This window comes from Oryctolagus cuniculus, chromosome 17, assembly GCF_051225735.1.
Source record: "Oryctolagus cuniculus isolate XC-2025 breed Fujian yellow rabbit chromosome 17, ASM5122573v1, whole genome shotgun sequence".
NCBI lineage: Eukaryota > Metazoa > Chordata > Mammalia > Lagomorpha > Leporidae > Oryctolagus > Oryctolagus cuniculus.
In genome coordinates this window covers 32,590,372-32,615,842 of record NC_142883.1, presented here as the reverse complement: position 1 = coordinate 32,615,842, position 25,471 = coordinate 32,590,372, and the positions used below count along the sequence as shown (strand labels likewise).

General features: G+C 44.1%; 1 long non-coding RNA gene across 3 annotated transcripts; it reads left to right on the top strand.

Moving 5' to 3' along the window:
- The first annotated feature begins 5 nt into the window (after positions 1–5).
- LOC127484465 (uncharacterized) lies at positions 6–25,471 on the top strand. Of its 3 annotated transcripts, none has more exons than XR_016224414.1 (4): positions 6–178; positions 9,190–9,249; positions 21,625–22,723; positions 24,039–25,471. It is a non-coding gene; the product is annotated as an uncharacterized LOC127484465 (long non-coding RNA). The 3 variants fall into 3 exon arrangements; XR_011383524.2 differs by lacking the exon at positions 6–178 and adding an exon at positions 3,955–4,147 and having other exon boundaries at positions 24,042–25,471; XR_016224413.1 differs by lacking the exon at positions 6–178 and adding an exon at positions 3,955–4,147.

Here is a 25,471-nt window from a genome sequence, read left to right as displayed (position 1 = left end):
GCGGGGCTGGGGCGCTTAGAAGCCGCGGAAGCTCGAGGCTGTGGAGCTTTACCGCAGGGTGCCTTGTCCCGCTCTGGCTCTCTCTCTTTCGAGGGGTGGGCTAGGCCACCTCCAGCCTTGGGGCACGGAGACCTCCTCTCATCGGGAAGACGGAGGGGGCCGGGGTCCCTTTGCTTCGGTAATGCATGATTAGGTAGCTGTTCATAATTGCTCAATAATAACTGCTTAAGGGTACCACTCTAATGCAACTTTCTTGCCGATTTTCGCAATTTGATGATGTCGAAGTGAAATACTTTCCTCCAAATGGATTTGGGTTTTGGAAAGATTCCTACCACGAGATAGCCACCATGAGTCACTGGCCCCACCGGGAAATTGGGCAAAGAATTCGCCTCAGACCAGGGAATAGGGTGGAGTCCTGCCTGACCAGCAGGGCTCTTGTCTTTAGGACAAAGGGACTTTAAGTGAGCCTTCCACTGGGCGACATTTAGAAAAGAGATCTTGCTAGGAGCTGCTCTTCCGTAGTGAGCAAATGCAAATTGAAATGACAATGAGCCTCAATGGTATCTCTAGAAAGTAGCATAACACCTCTGGAGTGTTAATATGAATTCAGATGTATGAATGCCACTTGCTTGGTGTGATAGGTGCCAATGAGAAAGCAAGCAGGAAGCTGAAATAGAGAAATGACCAAGGTCCTGTTTTAAGTCCTGTGGTTAGAAAAAGCCCATGGTGAGATTTAAACAGAGACCCATTAGAGCAGGTGAAGCCAGCCTTGCCAGTTGTCCTCACAGAAGACTATGGACAGAGTTGAGGGACTGTTGCTGACAGAGGCACAACACAGGCAAATGCAAGAAACAGCTCCTGGTGAACTGGAAGTTCAGTGTGGATGGGTTACAGCGAGGGGTTCGTGCTAGACACAGTGTTGTTTGTTTGTTTGTTTGTTTGTTTTGACAGGCAGAGTGGACAGTGAGATAGAGAGAGAAAGGTCTTCCTTTGCCGTTGGTTCACCCTCCAATGGCTGCCCTGGCCGGCGCACTGCGGCCGGTGCACCGCGCTGATCCGAAGCCAGGAGCCAGGTGCTTCTCCTGGTCTCCCATGGGGTGCAGGGCCCAAGCACTTGGGCCATCCTCCACTGCCTTCCCAGGCCACAGCAGAGAGCTGGCCTGGAAGAGGGGCAACCGGGACAGAATCCGGTGTCCCGACCGGGACTAGAACCCCATGTGCCGGGGCAGCTAGGTGGAGGATTAGCCTAGTGAGCCGCGGCGCTGACCCACAGTGTTATTTTTGTGGTGGTTTGGTTTTCTTTCATTTTTGGATTTCTTTTTATGTAGTAGGTGGAGCCTGGTCCACCTTATAAACCATAGGAGGGCTTGGATTCTAATATCTCCCCTCTGCCTCCAAAGCCAGTCATGATTCCACCTCAGGGCCTTCGGACTTGCTGGAACAGTCCACAGAGCTTACTCCCTCATGTTTTCTTTTCTTTTTTTTTTTTTTTAAGATTTTATTTATTTATTTGAGAGGTAGAGTTACAGACAGTGAGAGAGAGAGACAGAGAGAAAAGTCTTCTGTCCGATGGTTCACTTCCCAAATGGCTGCAATGGCCAGAGCTGTGCCGCTCTGGAGCCAGGAGCCAAGAGCTTCTTCCGGTCTCCTACATGGGTGCAGGGGCCCAAGCACTTGGGCCATCTTCTACTGCCTTCCCAGGCCGTAGCAGAGAGCTGGATCAGAAGAGGAGCAGCTGGGACTAGAACCGGCGCCCATATGGGCTGCCGGTGCCACAGGCGGAGGATTAACCTACTGTGCCATGATGCCGGCCCCACTCCCTCATGTTTCAAGTCTCGGGGAAGCCTTCCCTGAATTCTCTAAAATTATAACCACACACGCATACACACACACACGCACACACACGCACGCACACACACCCGCACACACGCGCACACACACTCCAGCCCTCACCCTTTCTTTGTCTTCATAGCCAATATCATTATCTCTTTTATACTTAATTTATTTTATGAGGGCAGGGATATTGAGGGTCTGGTACATAAGAGGATGCTCCGTAAAAATGTGTTTAGTGAATGAATGGGAAGTCATTAACCCATTATGTCACAAGTTTTTAATTCTGTGAATGTTGCAATGACATTGACACAAGTACGTTAAAAATAAGTTGGAAATCATATTCTAGAACTTTCATATCATTAAGAATGAAAATACAGATTGCCCTATAAATAGGACACTGGCACAATATAGGATCTTTAACATAGCTATGCTGTCCTATAAATAGGACATTGGGGGGGCCGGCGCCGTGGCTCACTTGGTTAATCCTCCACCTGCGGCGCCAGCATCCCGTATGGGCGCCGGGTTCTTGTCCCGGCTGCTCCCCTTCCAGTCTAGCTCTCTGCTGTGGCCCGGGAAGGCAGTCGAGGATGGCCCAGGTGCTTGGGTGCCTGCCTGCACCCGCGTGGGAGACAGGGCGGTGGGGGGGTAGTTCCGGCTGTAGTGGCCATTTGGGGGGTGAACGAACGGAGGGAGGACCTTTCTCTGTTTCTTTCTCACTGTAACTCTACCTCTCAAATAAATAAATAAAATCTTTTAAAAAAAATAGGACATTGGGGGAATAGTGCACATACACAATATATACAAAGAAGTAATTTTCATGACTTGTTCAACAACTATTTTTGGTGGAGAGGAACAGAACACTTTGAACAAAGGGTTTGACAATACATTGTTGGTTTAGTGTGGCATAACTTGTTTTGAAATTGTTCTTAGCGTGTGAGAATACTGTGGCCTCTCGTGTCAGATCTGCTATCACCTTGGACAGTTGTGGGTCCAGGAGTATTCATGTTTTCTTCTCCTGATGGTTTTTCATTGCATCATTTTAGGTAAACCAAGCAGATGTCTCTTTTGAAATCCAACAAATGTATGAGCTCTTTCTTGCCTTTGTTCACAAATTTGTGAATAATAAATGCATTTACAGTACACATATCAATTATTCCAGTTAACTAAGGCCAATACCATTTTTTGCCTTTAAATAAAATGGAATATTTGGAAACCAACCAATCATGTTTATCCACACTGCCACTGAAAATGTTAAGGATGCCCAGTACCTTTGTTTGAAGCACCTTGGTTCTCCTCTTAATTTCTTTTTTCTGCCTTTGAATGTAGTCAAATGGTTCCCCTATACGGTAGTTCACTACAACAATGACACATTTATTATCTAACCCTTTTATAATGAGAATTTCATTGTTTTTGTCAAATCTAATCATACGCCCCTCCTGCTTGTTTCCTCATCATTGTTCTTGGTTTCCCAGGGCACTGATTTAGTCTGTTTTCCCTCATGTTGCCTGTAGTCTAGAATCTAGTATTCAAAGATGTACCAACAAGTCAAACCAGTGAATAGATTGTTGGAAAAAATAGTGTGATTATTTAAGCATTTGTAGAACTATCTTACTCCCAAGCACAGGTCACAGCTTGCCAACAAAAAACTCACAAGTAGCAACATGTTAGAGTTTGTCAGATAGCAGTGCAGGATGCTACACATGACTATGCAGCCAGTATACATTGCCCAGCGTCCTATTTATTCAAACATTGATAATTTGAAACACAGTTCATTCCTTGAAATAAAAAGCAACCTAGTCCTACAAACAATTTTCATGAATGTATTTCTTATATTACATCAGTTATGTACATGATCTTTAGTGGAATATTTAGTAAAAGTACTTTTTGCAGTAAAGTTTATGCCATCTTTATATTGAATTTAAAAATATTTTCAGCATCTCTACTCTTTCACCTACTACTTTTCTCAAAAGAATAGAAGTCTTAAAAACATATTTGAAAGTTACAAGTGGTATAGTCATTGCTCAACTTAAATTTTCGTAGGTGTCCTATTTATAGGCTTATGGGACATGAAGAGTTAATAAAAGTTAAATAGAGATGACACAATAGAGTTTCTGTTTTTAGAAGCAAGCTGCAGCTGCCATGGGAAGAATGAATTACTAGGAGAGCAGCATAGAGGCAGGGAGACCAAGTCAGAGAAAGGAAGCTGACCTGAGCTAAGGGCAATGGCCTGGCCACGAAGACACTGCTTGCGACTCAAGATATATTTTGGAAAAAGAGCAACAGAAGTCACCTGTGTTGCTGGGGTAAAGAGAAGGTAACAATGAACGACGAGGATTCCTCTGGCTTGAGCTCCTGTATGAACCTGGGTACAGTTTACCTAGAAGGGGGAAGGGGCAGAGAACACTATGAACCTGGAGCTCAGGGGAGTAGTCTGGGTGTGAAATACAAATATATATTAAAAATCATGTAAGAAGCAACATTTGAAAGAAAGACAATGCTTGGTGGTGGTGAAGGTAGGGAAGAGAAGAAATGGAGAAAATGATACCCACAGGGTAAACTCTGGAAGCATTGGTAGAAAAGAAATTCGGAGAGAGGGAGGGAGGAGAGAAGGAAAATGAGTCTTGTAATATGGTTATGAGAAGAAAGGATGCAGAGCGGAGGCCAGTGAGACCAGCCATGTACAACACACAGGGAACATGGGCAAGGCCTGCCAGGAGAAAGAATGAGTGGGTTGGCTGGTATACTTGGGGAAGTGGGAGATACAAATCGAAGTGGAATTTTGGAGAAAACAGGATTAAGTATATGTAATCACAGCCAGAGCTCAACCAGGTAGCTGTGGCTGAAGGAGTGGCTACAAGGTCAGGGCGGTTCATAAAGGTGACCCTATAATAAGGTCAGAAAGTAGAGGAATGAGAAGGGAGATGAGGGTGGAAGAACTTGGCCATAGCCTCTCTGCTTTTCCCTATTTGATGGCTACATCTTCTCTTGTAGTGCTAGCTGTGTCCCTGATACATGGTGGTGACAGCTGGCCTTGTGGCACAGCACATTAAGCTGCTGCCTGCGACACTGACCCAGCATCCCATATGCATGCCTGCTCCAGCCCCGGCTGCTCTGCTTCTGATTCAGCTCCCTGCTAAGGCACCTGGGAAAGCAGCCAAAGATGGCCCAGGCACTTGGGCCCCTGGTATACATGTGAGAAGCCCTGATGGAGTTCCAGGCTCCTGGTTTCAGCCTGGCCCATACCTGGCCTTGGTGGCCAATTTGGAGAGTGAACCAGCCAATAGAAGATCTTTCTGTCTATGTCTTACCCGCTCTCCCTCTGTAACTCTGCCTTTCAAATAAATAAAATCAATTTAAAAAGAGAAAGAGAGAGAGATACTCATGTGAAGACAGGGAGACACAGAGAGAGTTGGACTGATGCATCTACAGCCAAGGAATGCCAATAATTTCCAGCCAACAACCAGAAGCTGGGAAGAGGCATTGAAGATTACCCTACAGATTTCAGAGGGAACATGGCCCTGCTAACACCTTGACTTTGGACTTCTTCCCTCCAGAGCAGAGACAATTAGTTCCTGTTGTTTTGCTCACCCTGCTTGTAGAACTTTGTCACAGCAGTCCTAGGAAACTGACATTGTGCCCTTAGACCATGGGCAGTTGGTCAGTGGGAACATGATGTCATTCAGGAGATGATAAAAGGGGATACCTCCTGTCTCTCCTCTGGACCCAAAGTCTATGGCTGGACAGGTTAGGGGCCCAACCAAGTGGCCATAATGAAGGATCCTTGAATACCTACTACCCAGGCTTTGGCAGCATTACCACCACATACTTCTTAGAGTTTGTTTCAAATACATACGTGTGTGTGTGTGTGTGTGTGTGTATTTAACATATGTTTATTTGAAAGCCAGAGACAGAAGGAGAGAGAGAGCAAACGAGAGATCGTCCATCTGCTGGTTCACTCCCCAGATGGCTGCAACAGCCAGGACTGGACCAGGTCAAAACCAGGAGCCTGGAACTTCATATAGGTCTCCTATGTGGATGGCAGGGACCCAAGTACTTAGGCCATCATCTGCAGCCTCCCAGGTACACTAGCTGGGAGCTGGATCAGAAGCAGAGAAGCTGGGACTGGAATCAGGCATTCCTATATGGTTTATGGGCATCCCAAGCAGCTGCTTAACCTGCTATGCCACAACATCTACCCTTTTAGCTGTAGGTTTAAGATCTTAATTCTGGGGGCCGGCGATGTAGGCGCACTGGGTTAATGCCCTGACCTGAAGCGCCGGCATCCCATATGGGTGCCGGTTCTAGCCCTGGCTGCTCCTCTTCCGATCCAGCTCTCTGCTATGGCCTGGGATAGCAGTGGAGGATGGCCCAAGTCCTTGGGCCCCTGCACCCATGTGGGAGACCCGGAAGAATCTCCTGGCTCCTGGCTTCGGATCAGTGCAGCTCTGGCTGTTGCGGCCATCTGGGGAGTGAACCAGCAGATGGAAGACCTATCTCTCTGTCTCTGCCTCTCTCTGTAACTCTGTCTTTCAAATAAATAAAAAATGAAAATAAAAAGATCTTAATTCTGACTCTGTTCAGTGGGTGGCTGGCAGGATATGGCGAGCCATTTCCCAAAACCCTTCCACTTGCCCAAGCTTCTTCCTGTGGCAGTTAAATCTAGAACTGTTGTGAGCCTTCTGTGGGTGAGATTTATTTGTTTATATGTGGGTGTGCCATATTTATTTGTTAGCTCACTTACCTTTCTATAAACCACTGCAATTGAAATAGATGGAAAGAGCAAGATCCAGAAGTCTTGTCCCTGGGGAGAAGACATTTGGACAAAGTGACCTACCGCTAGGAGTAATGGCACTGAGTACATAGCAATATGTGAGCTCAGACATTGCACCACCAAAATTTTCCATTGTCCCCAACACACACACACATACATGCACACACACACATGCACACACACACAGAGGACCAATTTTCTGAAACCATTTTTTGCCCTACCTTTCTAAAACCTGTAAAATGTCTTTCTCCCTCCCTCCCTCCTTCCCTCCTTTGTTCCTTCCTCCACCCTTCCTTCCTGTTTCCTTTCTCTTTTATTTCTTTCTACTGTTGGAAAGGCAGAGAGATAGACAGACAAAGAGATTTTCCATTTGTTGGTTCACTCCCCAAGTGCCCACAACAGTTAGGGCTGGGCCAGACTGAAGCCAGGAGCCTGGACTCAAACCATGGCTCTGTGTGGGTGGCAGAGAACCAAGTACTTGAGCCATTGCTGCTACCTCTCAAGGTATGCATTAACAGGAAGTTGGGTCAGAAGTAGAGCATCCAAGACTTACACCAGGCACTCCAATGTGGGATGCAGGTGTCCCAAGCATCAACTTTACTGCTACACCACACTAAGTCTCTTAGTAACCTCTGTCTTCTGTTTGATCAGACATATCAGTTTCCCACAGACTAGTATACTCCACTTAGGACTGTCACTAGCCCACGCAGTGCCAATATTCAAATTAGGCAGCAAGTGTCTCTTACCCCAGATAAGCACAGTGCTGTGGCAGCCCCGTTGGTGAGCAAAGTGTGGTAGCACAGCCTGGATTTCAGGGTCCACTTCCCCGGGTTGGATGCCCACATGCAGGGCACAATCTGTACCACTCTCTGCATTCCAGCAGTGGAGAATGAGTCCCAGCAGAGCTAGTGCTGTCTACCATGACTCAGCCAACCAAGCAGACCTCTTAGGATTTAGTGCACCACACAGCAATGACTTTTCCAAAGCCTAAGGTATTGCCTTGTCCAGCACAGATACAAAATTGCTTGGTGATAACCCTAGAACTTATAGCAGGCCAATTGCATATTGGTTAAGAAAGTGGACTCTGAGGGCCAGCACTGTGGTGCAGCAGGCTGAGCTGCTGTCTACAGAGCCAGCATCCCATGTGGGTGCCAGTTCAATTCCCAGCTGTTCCATTTCTGATCCAGCTCCCTGCTGATGCATCTGGGAAACAAGTAGCAGATGGCCCAAATCCTTGGGCCCCTGCACCCATGTGGGAGAACTTGAGGAAGCCCCTGGCTCCTAGCTTTAGCCTGGCCCAGCCCCAGCCATTGCAACCACTTGGGGAGTGAACCAGCAGATGAAAGATTTCTCTCTCTGTGTCTCTCCTCTCTCTCTGTAACTCTGTCTCAGATAAAGAAATCTGGGCATATGAATTAATCCAACCACTTTGAACTGCAAATTGATAAAATCTAGTACAGTTAAGGATATACATGTTATAGATCTGCCTTAGGGGAATTGCATTCAGATATCCGTTGGAATGTTTATGATAGCAAGAATATAATTTTGGGGGTCAGCGCTGTGGCATAGATAGTTAAGCCTCTACCTACAGTGCCAGCATCCCATAGGTGTACCAGTTCAAGTCCTGGATGCTCCACTTCTGATCCAGCTCCCTGCTAATGCACCTGAGAAAGCAGTGAAAAATGGCCTCAGTACTTGGGCCATTGCACAAGTGGGAGACCCAGAAGAAGCTCCTGGCTCTTGGATTCAGCCTGGCCCAGCCCCAACCATTGCAGCCATGTGGGAAGTAAACCAGTGGATGGAGGATCTCACTCTCTGTCTCTCTCTCCTTCTCTCTCTCTGTATCTCTGCCTTTCAAATAAATAAATAAATAAATCTTTGCAAAAAATAAATAACAAAAATAAATAAAATAAATTTTTGGAAACAATTTAATGTCCATCAATGGATGAATGACTACAGTATGGCATATTTCTACATTAGAATGCTATGTACAATACTATAAAAATCTATTTTTTAATTTTACTTGAGAAGTAGAGAAATAGAGATTCAAACAGATATCTGTAATCCACTGGTTCACTGTTCAAATGCCTGCAATAGTTATGTCTGAGTCAGGCTTAAGCCAGGAGCCCAGAACTGAATCCAAGTCTCCCACATAGATGACAGAGACCCAAATACTTGAGCTGTCACCTTCTGCCTCCCAGGGTGCACATGACAAGAAGCTTGAATGGGAAGCAAAGCCAAGACACAGACCCAGGCACTCTGATTTGTAATGGGAGTTTCCCAAGTGCTGATTTAACCACTGTGCAAAATACCCTCCCTACTATGCCATTTTGTATAAGAGACCTGGGCAGCTGCAGAATTTGATAACTATGGGTAGTCCTGGAATGAGTGCCCCGGGATACCAAGGGATATATACATATACATATATATACATATACATATATGACATATGAATGATACATACATATATGTATACATACATAAATATATACATATGTAACATGACATGTATAAATGTATATATACATATTTGTCAGAGTGTACAGGGGACTTCTACTGAAGCTGTATTTTTTATTCCTTTAAAGACAGTATAAAATTTGAAGCAAATATGAAAAGTGAAGACTGAGGGAAGCAGGTATACAAAGGTAAGAAACAGCTACATCTCTATGGTTATTTGTGTGGTTGAAGTGTTACACAATAAAATTTTTTCTCTTTGTAAAGTGAGGCTTTTGTCATCAGACTGCTCCTGGTTGAATCTGCTGCCCCATGGCAGTGTAATCTCAAGCAAGTTACGTAACTTCTCAGCTTCCTCATTGGTACACAAGGATAGTAAGACCTACTCATGGGGTTGTTGTGGAGATTAAATGAGATAATCTATGTAAAATACTTTGGACAGTGCTGAGTAAATAAATCCTTTTACTCTCTTTCAAATGCTTTCACCAATGAATCAAAGCAAGTTAAAATTTACCCAACAAATATTTATTAGACACCTGCTTTGTGCCAGGCCTTGTGCAAGAGGCTATGGTTGCCAAGGTGAATTACGCCCAGTCTGCTGGGAAGGCAGAGACACACAGGAGGGAAGGCCAAGTGCAGTGGCTCTGACTGTGACGGGGAACCCTAGGCAGCAAGAGAGGGTAAGAGGCAGCGGGTTTCGTTCTGTTTGGTGGGGGCAAGGAAGGACTGAACATATTGTTGGTGGTCTGTCTCTGCATTTGGTACTCACCACTAAAAATATGATTGCCTCAGTTATCTTTGTTGCATAATAACCTTAACACTGAATGGCTTTTAAAACAACATCAATTGTTTGTTAGCTCATCAGAGATATCTGTGCTCTACATGTTGTCACCTGGGTGGCTGGACTGCAGATGGAGGATCCAAGACAAAACATTCACATGTCTAGTGCCCTCAGCTCTGATGGCCAGAAAGGCAGGGGAGCTGGCAGGCATTTCTTTCTTCTTATGGTCTCTCTAGAAGGGGTACTGAGTCTCTTTACATAGTGGCTCAAGTCTCCAAGAGGATAAAAGCTGATGCTGCTAGGCCTCTTAATACCCAGGCCCAGAACTTGTGCTTCAGTCTTATCAGTCAAAAAAAAAAAAAAAGTCACCAGAGGCAGGCATTGTTACCCAGCAGGTTAAGCTTGCAAAGCCAGCATCTCACAGAGGAGTGCCTGGGTTCAAGTCCTAGCTACTTTGCTTCGATCCAGCTCCCTGCTAATGTGCCTGGGAAGGCAGCAGATGATGGCCAAAATACTTGGGTCCCTGCCACCCACATAGGAGACCTAGATGGAGTTCCAGGCTCTGGACTTTGATCTGTCCCAGCTCTGCTTGTTGGGGGCATTTATGGAGTGAACTAGAGGATGGAAGATCTCTCTCACTCTTTCTCTGTCTTTCCCTGTCTCTCTGTCACTCTGCCTTTCAAATAAATAAATGAGTTAAAAAGAAAAATAAAGTCACCAGGCTAGCCGAGATTCAAAGGAGGGTCTGTAGACTCCAGCTCTCCATGAAGGAAGCAGCAGGACATAACCTTAACTAGGAAAGTCTTTTGTTGTGTATCAACAATTGCCCAATTTAATTTGACTAAATCGAGTACAGTAGAAGTACATGGTGGTAGCTCCCTGGCATACAGTTCTCCCAGTGGCCACAATTGTGCTACGTATTTTTCTAATAATAGATGACCTGGAGTTATGGTATTGAGCAAGTTTCTCAAGCTGTGGACACCTTTCCCTTAGCACATTTATTACACCACTTTCCGTTTTACAGCCAGTATATGACTTTGGAAGTTCCTAACTGTTGGGAATCCAGTACTGCTTTAGGAACCAGTGGTGTACAATGCCATGCCATATAGGTTCAAATCCAGATTTTAGTACTTACTCACTGTAAGCCCCTTGGGCATATTATTCAGCCTCTCTTCCTACTCCTTTCTTGTGTATAGGATGAGGGCTGTAAGATCTAACTTCCCAGGTTATTCTGAGCATTGAAGCCAACGCAAGGAGAGTGCTGGCCCTTGGTAGGTGAGACAGTTGAACAGTGCCATGATACTGATGGGGTCAGGTTTCCTGCCTTTCTTCTTAAGTGAGGTAATATGAGGCATGCATTTGGATTCGGTTTCTTCTGTCCTAGGAAAACCGAACAGACCCAAAGCATTGCTTGCTCCTGCCTGAAAGGCTCAGCAGTTATACCATGGGGCATGGCTTTGAGAATTTGTTCAACCTTTAGGGAAGCAACTTAGTAATTATCAGTGAGTCATTAAAAAAAAGTTCATACATTTTTACCCAATAACCAAATTTCCAGAAAATTATCTGAAGGGAATGGATTCAAAAGAAAAGTAAAATTTATACCCATCAAGCTCCTGTTGCCATTTTCTTTGGGGCAGCTGAAATAGAGAAGCATCTTCAATGTCTAATAGCAAGGGGATGGTTAGCTAAATTTTGATGCAAATCAGTATTTGCTGAAATATTAGCCATTGTGAAAATGACCATTATTATCACTATATGGTAGTGTAGAAAATTTAAAAAATAAAATGCCAACAGCTGCCTTCTGCAACACTAGTATCCCATATCAGAGTGTGGGTTCAAGTCCTGGCCAATCCACTTTTTTTTTTCCCAAAGAAACCTTTTATTTAATGAGTACAAATTTCATAAGTACAACTTTAGGAATATAGTGATTCTTCTCACCATACCTGTCTTCCCACCCCCGCTCCCACCCCCACCCCATGTTTTCCTCCCTCTCCCATCCCCAATCCCATTCTCCATTAAGATTCATTTTCAATTAACTTTATATACAGAAGACCAACTCTATAGTAAATAAAGATTTCAACAATTTGCACCCACACACACAAAAAAAACTGAGAACAAGTTTTATAGTTAATTTTCATAATAGAACTCATTGAGGACATAAGTTCTGTATAGGAAGTAAGTGCACAGTGACTCCTGTTGTTAATTTAACAATTAATACTCATATGTATGATGTCAGTGATCACCTGAGGCTCTTGACATGAGCTACCAAGGCTACGGAAGCCTTTTGAATCCACAATCTCTGTCAATATTTGGATAAGGCTATAAGCAAAGTGGAAGTTCTCTCCTCCCTTCAGAGAAAAGTATATTCTTCTTTGATGGCCATTTCTTTCCACTGGGGTCTCTCTCACAGAGATCCTTCATGTAGGATATTTTTTGCCACAGTGTCTTGGCTTTTCATGCCTGAAATGCTCTCATGGGCTTTTCAGCCAGACCAAAATGCCTTAAGGGCTGATTCTGAGGTCAGTGTTATTTAAAGTGATTGTCATTCTATGAGTCTGCTGTGCACTCCTCTTCTGACCCAGCTCCCAGCTGATGTGCCTAGAAAGGCAGTAAAAGATGGCCCAGTGCTTGGACCCCACCAGCCACATGAGAGACCCAGATATAATTCCTGGCATCTGGCTGGCTTGCTCCCAGCCATGGGGGTTATTTGGGGAGTGAACCAGCAAATGGAAGACCTCTCTCTCTCTCTCTCTCTCTCTCTCTCTCTGTGTGTGTGTGTGTCACTCTGCCTTTCAAATAAATAAGATAAATATTTTTTAAAAAAAGAAAGTAAGAAGTAAAATGCCAAGTGACAAATTCAGGATTTAAAAGATTTTTTGCATAAATAAGAATCAGAGATAGACATGGGAAAAGCATTTGTTTGTGTTTGGGAATTGATTTTAATATATATATATGTGTGTGTGTGTGTGTGTGTGTGTATATATATATGCTTTCTTGTCATTTTAAATCAAAATCAGAAACAAATTTAGGCAAGGTCATATTGACAAATCAATTATGAAAAAAAAGAAAAGTGACATAATAAATGCCAGAGAATGCAATGCAGAGCTTTTAAGAATGTACATTCATAAGGTTCTTCCTGGGGATTCTAATTCAGAGGGTCCCTGGTGGGGTAAATCCTCTATTTGGTCATAAGTCTAATAAGTTTGCTGTACACCAGGGTGAGACCCCCTGAGACAGACACTTGTGATTATCCTTCCAAATAATCTGATAAATGCATTGTCTGATCAGCAATAGCAATACAAGCAAAACTCACATAATTAGAATACGTTCCCCTGAATAAAATATGTTCCTGCTTGTGGGGCTTTTACTCTTACATCTACTTAGTTGTACTCTGACAAATTTGTAGCCTTTGTACATAATCCAGAGCACGGTGAGGACAGCTTTTGATAAACACATGTGGTTCTGTACAATATTAAAAAAAAAAACAAAAAACTGTGGCATTAAAGCTGATGGCCTGGAGTTTAGCAGGGAAAGAATTAGAAGCAGACAAAATGTTATTTCTATATTCATCAAAAGCTATGGATGGGAATTACAAGGACAATCTCCTGCTGTGACCAGCTGTGGCTCTTTCTTGAGGACTGGAAGTCCTGGGTAGTCTTATGAGATTTAATATGCATATTTTTCTATCTTTTCTAATGTTGGCATTAACCCATAGGAAATTATTGTTAAAGACTTGAGAGTTGGGCTGCTGTGGCATAGTGGTTAGGTTGTACCTTGGGACATCCACATTCCACATGAGAGCACCTGGTTTGAGTCCTGACTATTCCACTTCCAATACAGCTTCCTGCTAAGTCATACCCTGGGAGACAGCAGATGATGGCTCAAGTACTGGGGTCCCTGTAGGTTGAGTTCCGGGCTTCTGGTTTTGCTCTGGCCTGGCTCTGGCTGTTGTAGGCAGTGGATGGAAAATCAATCTCTGTTTGTGTCTGTCTCTGCCTTTTAAATAAAATGAAACTAAATAATTTTTATAAGTTTTTATAACAACTGTAAGAGTAGAAATGGAAAAATCCAAACTGATCCTTGCTCTACCCAGTTCAGCCTCTGTAGAATATAATGAAAGAAACAGTAGATTCTTTGAGAAAATCCTAGGCTTAACCAATTTTCATGGTAACTTGCTTTATGTTCTTTGTACAAAGCAATTTCTCAGAAGACTGGATTGTAGGTATTGTTTGAAAAGAGGTTCCATGATGAAGGAGGTTTGGAATGCAGGGTCTATCCAAGTTTGAGAGGTTTCTTTGCAGCGTTTCTCAGGGCCTTTGTGAATCTCCATGAAAAGAATGTAGTATGAAGGTTGAGTGTTTGGCCTCATGATTAAAATGCTGGTTAGGATGCCTACATCCTGCATCAGCACCTGGGTTTGATTTCTGTCTCTGGTGTCTGATTCCAGCTTCCTGCTAATGCAGATTCTAGAAGGCAGCAGATGGTGGTTCAAGTAGTTGGCTTCCTGCTCCCCACATGGGAGACCTGAATTGAGTTCCTAGCTCGCAGATTCAGCCTCTCAGACATTGTGGGCATTTGGGGAGTGAACCAGCAAATGGGAGAGCTCTCTCTCTCTCTTTCCATATCTCTGCCTCTCAAAGTAATTAATTAATTAAAATCAAGAATGTTGATTGGAATATGAAAACCTCTTAGCTGATGGTATACAGTTTGCAAAACACTTGCATAGACCAATATGATTTCCAATAAGAGTTAATTAACTGTTAATTGTTAAATCATAGAAAATTAATATAAGCTATTATAGTCCTAGATTTATATTGGTTAATTTAGGTTTTTCACCTAAAGAATATTAATTTTCATGTGAAAATATGTAGAAAATTCAAAAGCCTCTCCAGAAAAACCCCAAATCATAGAATCAATGAGAAAGTCACTAAAGTTTCTGGGCATAATATACTTGCAAAAAAATAGAAAAGAAAAAAATTGGGGGCCAGCATTATGGCACAGTGGGGCCAGCATCCCATGCCAGAGTGCTGGTTCAAGTTCCAGCTGCCCTACCTCCAGTCCAGCTTCCTGCCAATGCACCTGGGAAAACAGTGGAAGACCCAAGTTTTGGGTCCCTGCCACCTATGTGGGAGACCAGGATGGAGTTCTGTGTTCCTGGCTTCGGCCTGGTCCAGCTCCTGCCTTTCCGGACATTTGCAGAATGAACCAGCAGATGGAAGCTCTGTGTGTGTGTGTGTGTGTGTGTGTGTGTATGTATGCATCTGTCACTCTGCTTTTCTATTAAATAAATAATAGATAAATCTTTAAAAATAAAGAATTGCTTTCTTATATGTAGATAATAATTAGAAAGTAATATATAAAAATACCACTTCCAATAGAACCCACATCTACAGGGTGTTTGAGAATAAGTCTAATTAAAGTATGTTCAAAATATTTATACAGAAAATGTAGTGTCGTTACTGAAAGACATAGAAGTGTTTCTAAATAAGTTGGGGGATCATATTTGTGCATTTGGAGAGACAATGTGTTAAGGACATCACAGCCTCCACCTTCCAGCAGTCTCCATCTTTTACTTTGCTTGCTTCCTTGTCATGTTTAATACAACCCAGCTTACCCTTTCAGTCCCATGTTTCTTGTAATGTCTGAAAATAAATTGTCAGGTGTCTTTTGCCTCTTAGCAAGCCTCTAGTGACACATGTAGGTGTTCTGTCTAAAGCTTCCTGAAAATAACACGGTATTCATTTCCGAGGTCTCTAGCAAAGTGCAAAGCATATTTGTGCATCACCAGATTCGGTGAACTTATTTATGTCTCCCAAACACTAGATATCCATTTGGATACCTTGGTTAAGAAGGGTTTTTGTTGTGCTCAAAATTGCCCAGCTTAATTTTACTAAATGGAGTGTAGCAAATGTAAGTGGAGGTATCTCCTGGCTCAAAACTTCTCTCAATAGAATTTTGCCACTTTTTTTTTCCTGGTAATAGATTCACCCAAAGTCATGGAGGTGAGCATGTGACTGAGGTTGGGTCTATTTGTAATGCCTCATTTCTGTGGCCTGGGATTGGTCCAGGTGGTAGACGCATGACATAAGCTGGGCTGATCAGCCTTTCTACATGTAGGGAAGAGTAAAGCTCACAGGAGGAGGCAGCAGAGAAAGCAGAATCATAGTTTTTTTTTTTTTTTTTTTTTTTAAGAATTTGTTTACTTGAAAGGCAAAATAACAGAGAGGGAGAGATACAGAGACAGAAACATGTTCCATCCACTGATTTACTCCCCAAATGCCCACAGCAGCTGGGACTGCACCTGGCTGAGGCCAAGAGCCAACGATTCAAGCCAAGTCTCCCACATGGGTGGCAAGAACCCCACTACTTGTGCCATCACCACTGCCTCCCAGGGTCTGCATCAGCAGGACAGTGCAATCAGGAGTTGGAGCTGGGACTGAAACCCAGGCACACTTACATGAGATGCAGGTATCTTTACTGCTGGCCAGACCCCCACCTGGAATGTATCTTCAATTTATTTAATTATAATAATTATAATTATATATGGCCAGGAGCACACTGTCCTGTTTTAATAATATTACCATTAAAATGCAATATCTTTATTTTTTCCATTCATTACATATTGTAATGGTTAAATGACCCACTCTCCCACTAAGTATGTCATGAGAGTACTTTTCATTCTCTCCCTGCAAGAGTGTGGCTATCTCTGAGAAGTCAGAACTATACTCTACTTCCTTTTCTTCCTCACCTTCACTGCCAGTGTTTCCTTGGCCACCTTTAGAGGCTCACTTTCCTTATCCTGCCCTCTACCTGGGATGTAGTGGACTTCCTTGTGGAAGTCCATGCTCTTGTCTTCCATTTTCTTAGGTTCTAGGCCACGAGATTTCTCTACCTGTTGTTGTCTTTAGATATGTTCAAATCTATGTGTGTCTCTGCCTCACCCAGAGCTGTTTCTGCAGCTAAATCCCAGTGGCTTGCTCTACCTGCATGTTGCAGTCATCTCAAATTAAAGATGCAAGGCTCAACTCTCCCCTCCAAAATTGGTTCTCCTTCCTCATCCCTCTGTTTCTGTTGATGACGTTATTTTTCTCCTAGCCTCCCAGGCTCCAGTATAACTTATCTTTTATTATTCCCCTTCCTTGGCCCACTTCTAAGTATGCCCTCCTAACCAAACCTTGCTGAAAGAAGTAAGCCTTAGCCATTTGATCATAAAGTAAAGGTGGCATCAGGTATATGACCAGGGTCAACAGATTCCAGCAGTGTTCCATACCGGGTGTGTCCAACCCACTACACAAAGGAAAGAGAGAATCTGGTTATGTCTTTTGTTTTGGCCTGGTTAGTGTCCCTTCTTCTAGGAGTGGAACTATCTCTTCATTAGGGGAAAACATCCCCCTCCCATTGTCAGTCCGTGTTTTCTAAGTGGGGAGGATGCATTTCTGTTTCAAGATTTACTTCCCAGGTACTACATGAAAAAGCTGGACTCATCAGAGTCAGAGAGAGTGCATCAGGAATGGTCATGTGACTCAGTCTAAATCAAAGGAAATCATCTCAGAGACTTTGGTTAGAAAGCAACAGGAAAGGTACTCTCCTTTAATAGTTGGTGGAAAATAAGAAACTGTGGAAGGACATTGATATGGTAACTTGAGGAGATACTAGCTGAGAATGGAGCCAGACAAAAGAGAGCTGCATGACTGTGAGCACCTGGACCCAACTGGCTCTGGACCCAACAACCCCTAGACGTAGGTGAGCCAAGAAATTCCTTTTCTGCCCAGGTCAGTTCCAGTGTAATTGCTCTCATTTCCAACTGAGTGAGGCCTGAGTATTCAAAGAGCTCTTCACGGATAGTCTTCCCTTTTTTCCAGACACGAGATAGGAATGCACCTCAAACTGTCTTTGAAGTGAGGTATAGCCATGGGGTCTGCTTTGACTGATGACATGTGAGCAGGCATTTTAGCCAGTGCATGATCTGTTACTTCTTTCTTTCTTTCTTTCTTTCTTTCTTTCTTTCTTTCTTTCTTTCTTTCTTTCTTTCTTTCTTTCTTTCTTTCTTTCTTTCTTTCTTTCTTCTCTCTCTCTCTCTCTCTCTCTCTCTCTCTCTCTCTCTCTTCCTTCCTTCCTTCCTTCCTTCCTTCCTTCCTTCCTTCCTTCTTCTTCTTCTTCTTCTTCTTCCTTCCTTCCTTCCTTCCTTCCTTCCTTTCTTCTTCTTCTTCTTCCTTCCTTCCTTCCTTCCTTCCTTCCTTCCTTCCTTCCTTCCTTCCTTTTTTTAAGATTTATTTTTTTATTTACTTAAAAGGCAGAGCTACAGAGAGAGGAGGAGAGACAGAAAGGGAGAGATTTTCCATCCACTGGTTCACTCCTCAAATGGCCACAATGGCCAGGGCTGGGCCAGGCTGAAGCCAGGAGCAAGGAGCTTCCTCCAGATCTCCCACATGGATACAGGGGCCCAAACACTTCTTCTGCTGCTTTCTCAATTGCATTAGCAGGGAGCTGGATGGGAAGTGGAGCATTTGGGACTTGAACTGGTGCCCATATGGGTTGCCTACATCGCAGGCAGAGGCTTAACCTACTACACCACAATGCCAGCCCCACTTCTTTCTTTAATGATTAATTCATTTATTTGAAAGGCAGAGTGACATAGGGGGAAAGAAAAACTAGATCTTCCATTTGCTGGTTCATTCCCCAAATTCTTGCAAGAGACAGGGCTATGGCAACTCAAAGCCAGGAGCCAGGAACTCCATCCAGGTCTGCCACATGGGGAGCAGGAACCCAAGAACTTGTGTCATCATCCACCACCTCCCAGCCACATTAGCAGGAAACTGGATCAGAAGCACAGAGGAGCCGAGACTTGAAGCTCATATTAGATGCATCCCAAGTGGTGGCTTAACCCACTATGTCATAGTACTTGCTCCTGTCACTTTCTTTCTACCATAGAAACCAGCAATACTATAGATAGTATCTCTTCAATTCCAGGTTGAAGTGATGGGAGAGCCCCTAGCTGACTTTCTATGAGCAAGTATAATAAGTGAGAAATAAATATTGTTAAGGTAATAAGATAGTGGGGTTTTTACCACACTTATTTATTTGAGAGGCAAAGAGAGACAGAGAATCCCACCCTCTAGTTCTTTGCCCAGATGCTTGCAATGGCTGGGGCTGGACAGCACCAAAAATAGGAGCCAGGAATCCACCAAGGTCTCCCCATAGGTGGCAGGGACACAGGTACTTGAGCAGCCTCCCGGGGTCTGCATTATCAGAAAACTAGAATGAGAAGCAGAGCTGGGCATTGAACTCAGCAGTAGTGGCTGATAGGCATCCTGGCCACAAAACAAACACCTGCTTTTTCTAACCCTTTGCCTTCTTATTCCCTGGTGTGATATCCAAGGGGACAAGCTCTGGAGTCCAGCACAGCACACTCAACTCCCAACTCAGCCACATACTAGCAAGTGAATTAATTTCTCTGGGCCACCAGCTCCTCATCTGTAAGATGGGAATACAGATGGCACCTGCTTCTTAAGGTTGTCATGAAGATGAGATTCTTCACCTAACACTTAGCCTGAGGCCTGGCACTGAGTAAGTGCTGAAAAAATGTTATTAGTTATCATTTGTTAGTGCCTGCTTGTTCTAAGCTCATGGTTTACACTGGGATACTGGCACTTCTAACTGACTAGTGGAAGTTACAGCCCATAATTTCCTGTCATAAAATAGAACTGCCATATGATCCATCCACCCTCCCTCTGGGTACTGAACCAAAGGAAGTAAGAACAAGTTCTTGAAGAGATCTCTTTACAGCACTATTCACAATAGCCAAGACGCGCATCAAGCGGTGAATGGATAGAGAAAATATGGCATGCAAAGACAATGGAATATTACTTGGCTTTTAAAAAGAAGGAAATCCTGCTGCAACATGGAAGATCACAGAGAACCTCATGCTAAGTAAAACTGAAATAAGCCAGGGACAAAGAGACAAATATTGCATGATTCCAGTAAGTGAATTCTGAAACAGTTGAACTCACAGAAGCAGAGTAGAACAGTAGTTGCCAGTGGTAGGGAGAGGAGGAAACGGGGAGATGTTCGTCCAGGGAGCACATTTTCAGCTACAAGATGAATATATTCTGGGATCCAGTGTATAACAGGGTCACCATAGTTAATAACACTGTATTGTTTACTTGCAATTATAGAACACCAGATTATAAATTGTCCTCACCCTCCTTCCTCCCCCACACACAATATAGTAACTGTGGGCAGTAAGGGATGCGGTCATTAATTGGGTTGTGGTGACTATTACACAATGTCTGTGGTCTATCAAATCCTGGCAACACTGAATATGTACAATTTTTATTTGCCAATTAAATATTTCTAATTAAAAAAAAAAACAGATCAATGCTACAAACTCAAGAGACCAAAAGGAAAAGCACGGGATTCTGTGTCCAGGATGTCTCTGTCCTCCAAACTCACCCCCTCTCCCTGCTGGGGGCTGCTGCAAGCCCACAGCCGCTTGGGAGCACCCTTGAGTTAGGGCAGGCCTGTCCTTCCTCCTGCCAGATGCTTGGGATCCCAGCTAGCAGAACAGGCAGAACCTTTCACTTTCACATGCCCCGTGTTTGGCCAGACACACGGTGGAGAGCTGGTTCCCAGCAGTTATAAGCAATAAAGCTGGGGCCACTCCTGCAGCCAGAGGGCTGCTGGCAGCCCAGCCACTCCCGCCTCCGTGGGGGCGATTCCCAGCCACAGGAGCAGCCTTTATAAAGATGGCTGGATTAATACTCCAAAGTCCCCCTCCCATCCCATTTGCTGACAGCCTCCCTGCACACCCACACGTGGTCGCCGTCCTGCGGATCAGAAAACCAAGGCCACAGACACAGGACGAAAACTGCAGAAGCGCTGCTCAGCTGAGTCAGGACACAGAGATTGCAGGGCACATTTGCAGTCACATGATTGTGTATTTTTGTCTGTCTTTTCATTTTTTTAGGGCTTTCCTTTTTTTTTTTCTTCCACTAATGTGCAGTGAGAATGTGGAGCCAGAGGACATCTGAATACACAGTCCTAGATGGCGACCATTTTCTTCCACTCATTTCTAGTTATCTCAACCAAATCTAATTTCAAGCAACTAGCCCTTTTTGAGAAATTCCAAAACATGTAATGTAGATCTTATTTTCTTTTTATCTTTTTTAAAATTAGCAGGCTTTGTTTTTAGAGCATTTTTAGGTTGACAGGAAAATTAAGCAAAAAGTCCAGAGGCCCCTACACGTCTCTCTCCTGGCTCAGGGCATCCCCTGTTATTAGCATCGTGCCTTAGTGTGCTACATCTGTTAGAACTTAAGAATCAGTACTGATACACTGCTGTTCAGCTGAGGTTTTCATTTCCCTTAGGGTTCACTCTGCATGGTTCCACGAGTTTTGACAAATGTGTGATGTCATCATATACACTGTCAGAATGATTTCACTGTCTAAAATCCCCTAACTCCCCTTCATCCCCACTTCTCCCCAGTCCATGTCCATCACTGAGCTTTCTACCATCACTGTAGTGTTGCCTTTTCTCTGGATATCATGTGGTTAGAAACATATAATATGCATCATTTTAGCAGGCCTCTTTGATTTGGCAATGTTCATTTAAACTTCCTGTCTTTCCCTGGCTTGATGGCTCAGTTCTCTTTTTTTTCTTCTTTCTTTTCTTTTCTTTTCTTTGTTGTGGTGGTAGTGATAAAATGCACATAACCTAGGGCTGGCTCTCTTACCCATGTTTAAATGTGTGGTTTAGTGGTAATGCATTCATTTTTTTTTTTGACAGGCAGAGTGGACAGTGAGAAAGAGAGAGAGAGAGAAAGGTCTTCCTTTTCCGTTGGTTCACCCCCCGGCCAGCGCATCACACTGATCCAAATCCAGGAACCAGGTGCTTTTGGTCTCCCATGGGGATGCAGGGCCCAAGGACCAGGGCCATCCTGCATTGCACTCCTGGGCCACAGTAGAGAGCTGCACAGGAAGAGGAGCGACCAGGACATAATCTGGCACCCCGACCGGGACAGAATCTGGCACCCCAACCGGGACTAGAACCCCGTGTGCTGGCGCTGCAGGTGGAGGATTAGCCTAGTGAGCCGCAGCGCCGGCCTGATAATGCATTCATAATGTGGTGGTACTATCAACACGATCCACCTCAAGAAGTCTTCATTATGTGCAAGTGAGACTCTGTACCCATTAAACAGTAACTTCCATTCTCCCTTTCTCCCCAGCCCATGGCAAACTCTATTTTTACTTCCTCTATGATTTTGACTACTCTAAGTACTTCGTATAAGCTGAATCATGCAGTATGAGAGTAGTTCAAAATGTTTGTGGAAAAACATATAAAAATTGGGTTTTTGGTGTAAAAAAATTGAAATCCAGGCATAGTTTTGTGTTTTTTTTTTCAGAATGCTAATTTGTCATGAGATTTTTGAAGACCCCTCACATTTGCCTTGTTGTTGACTGGCTTATTTCACTTAGGAAAATGCCCTCAGGGTTCATCTGTGCTGTAGCATATATCAGAATTTCCTTCTGTTGAAGGCTGACTGTGGTACGTGTGCGCTGCACTTTGCTTATTGAGGCATCTCTCGATGGACACTTAGGTTGTAGCCACATTTCAGTGTCGTGAATAATGCTGCTGTGGACATGGGAGTGCAAAGCTTTCTTCAAGATTTTTTCAGTTATTTTGGGTATGCACCCAGAAGGGGAATTCCTGGATCATACAGTCATATCCCAAAAGTCATTGCCAAATCCAGCATCATAGAGCCTTTGCTCTGTGTTTTCTTCTGAGGTCTGCAGTGTTAGCTGTTACATTGAAGTCTTGATCCATTTCTAGTTAACTTTTGTGATATCACTTCATCTACAAATTCTTCAGTATACATCTCTATGAGGTAAGAACTCCTTTAAAAAACAGCCACAATCCAGCCACGACAACATGGTTAACAATTCCTTGATATTATCAGATCTCCAGTGCAGAGCCGCTCTGCAGACAGCAGCACACCAGATGGAAGCAGCTATGTGGGGCTGGGGAGGGGGAAAGGAGGAGAAATGGATGGTGAGCACATCCAGCGGTATCCCCTGCTAGCTGTGCAGAGCCCAGCAGAGGCTCCCTTTGCTAAATGCCAAGTACCTCTCACCCCCAACCCAGGGTGACAGATTTAGCAAATAAAAATATAGGGTGCTCAGTGGAGTTTGAATTGCAGATGAGCAATAACCACTTTTTTAGTATAAGTATATACAATGCAAACTTAGGTCATTCCCTTTTTTTTATTTGTTTATTTATTTGTTTGGAAGATAGGATGACAGACAAAAGAAGACAGGGGGAGACTTCTGCTGGTTCACTCCCCAAATGGCTGCATCAGCTGAGACTAGGTCAAACTGCAGCCAGGTACCAGGAACTCCATCCAAGTTTTCCCATTGGGTGGCCAGGACTCAAGCATTTGAGCCATCATCTACTGCTTCCTAGGCACTTTAGCTGGAAGCTGGATTGGAAGTGGAACAGCCAGGACTCAACCCAGCACTCTGATATTGGATGAGGGCATTCCAAGCAGCTGCTTGACCCTTGCACCACAACTCCTACCTCAGGATATACTTGTTTTTCAGAAAGTGTTGGAATGGGCATTTGATGCCATTTGGGCTGATGGGAGTGCCTGGTTTTGAGTCCTGGCACTGCTTCAGAGTCCAGCTTCCTGCTAATGCACACCCTGGAAGGCAGCAGATGATGGTTCAAGTACTGGGCTCTGTGCCGCTCAAGTGGGAAATGATGGAGTTCCAGACCCTAGCCCAGCTGCTACAGGCATTTGGGAAATGAACTAGCAGATGGGAGATGTGTGTGTGTGTGTGCTTTGAAAAAAAATTCATTGTTAATCCTAAATTCAGATTTAACAGGAGGCCAGTACATTATGTGGCTGCCTTACCTCCCCAACTCCTCACTCTATTGATAGTAGAAAATGCTATTCTGGACCCTGAAACATCCCCCAGCTCCCTGTGACCCTCACCACTGCCCAGGTAATCGCCCTGCCTCGCCATGGGTCCAGGGCAGCTGGGGGCTAGAAATTCAGAAAGCAAATGTCTATCTGACCACAGTGGATCTGGCTAAGACCAGCTGAAAATGCCCCAAAGAGCAAGGACATTTGAGAGGTTCCTTCTGGTCCCCCTTTCCTCCACCCCTAGACTGGCTTCTGAAGAGATTCTTCTTCTTTTCAGCAGGTCTGGCTTCACTGTCTCAGAGCACAACCTCTAAGCCACCTGTCTGGCTGACAGGTTCTGAAATGGAATCCACAAGGTGGAAATCATCCAAGGAATCCCGGGAGTGAGCTTTCCTCTGCACTGGTATACAAGGTTGCTCTCTGCTTAGGGAAGCTCTCTGAAGTTATTGTTACCATGTGAATCAAGTTTCACTCCTTGGCAGCCCTTTTAGGAGTGGAAAAAACTGGGACTTGCTCAGACCTGTTGAGTCACATGCGAGGTGATCTCATCCAGCAACACAGTGAAGGACGCAGGGGTAAGCCAGGCTGCGAATCCATCTGTGGGGGAATTTGACAGAGGTGTGATGACCTTATGTACCCAATGTCTTTGAGAAAAAGATCTTGTTACCTGCCATCGCAGGTGTCTGCTCCTGGAAAATAGCTGCCCACTCAACACAGTTGTTCTGATTGCTTTTATTTACCATGAGATAGGTCCTTGACACAGGATCAAATGAGACATATGTGTGTAGAGGAATGCATGTTAACTTGAGCACCATGTTCCCACCACCAAGTCTAAATAATACTCAGCCTCCTGGAAGACCCTGGGCCTCCCTCCTCACATCCACTTCTCTTCCCCAAGGTGGCCACTGTGGCCAACTTGTGGAAATCATCTCTGTGCTTTGCTCTTTGGTGTCACTGCTAGGTGTGCCCTGCTAAACAAGCACCTGTTTGTGACCTACATATAAATGGAATTATAGTGTACATATTCTCCATGATTTGCTTCTTCCTCACAACCATTCTTAGACACTTGGGTGCCCAGCGACCTTCTCAGGCTGTGAATCTATGAGTCTGCTCTGGCCTTGAAGTCACATTGGCTAGCCTTGGTCTCCTAGCCCAGCCACATACCAACTTTGTGACTGCTCTTTCCCTCCTTTGTAAAATTGGGACAGTGTGCCTCTGGACACAAGCACCTCCCAGGGGAGACATGTGTCTCATTTGTCATTTTGTCCTTAGCAATGCAAGTGCCCTGTGTTTGATGGATCTTGAGTGAATAAAGGAGTTGTGTAAGACAGTACAAGTAAGGGCCCTACACCATACCAGATTCATGGCAGGTGTTCAATACGTGGGAGCTAATATGGTGATTGTCCCTGGCATTGTTTATTTGAATATGTACCTGCCTATGGTAGGCAGCCTCTAAACTGGCTGCCAGTAGCCCTGCCCCTGTTCCCTTGTATTTCTATGTCCCTTGAGCATAAATTGGACTTACTGGCATACTTCTAACAAATAGAATGCAGCAGAAGAGAGAGAATGTCTTAGTCTGTTTCATGTGGCTATAAAAGTATACTTGAGACTGAAGAAATTATTTTCCAGAGTTTTGGTGGCTAAGAAGGCCATGATCAAGACATAGGCATGTGGCTAAACTGATCTTCTGTATATAAAGAGAAACGAAAA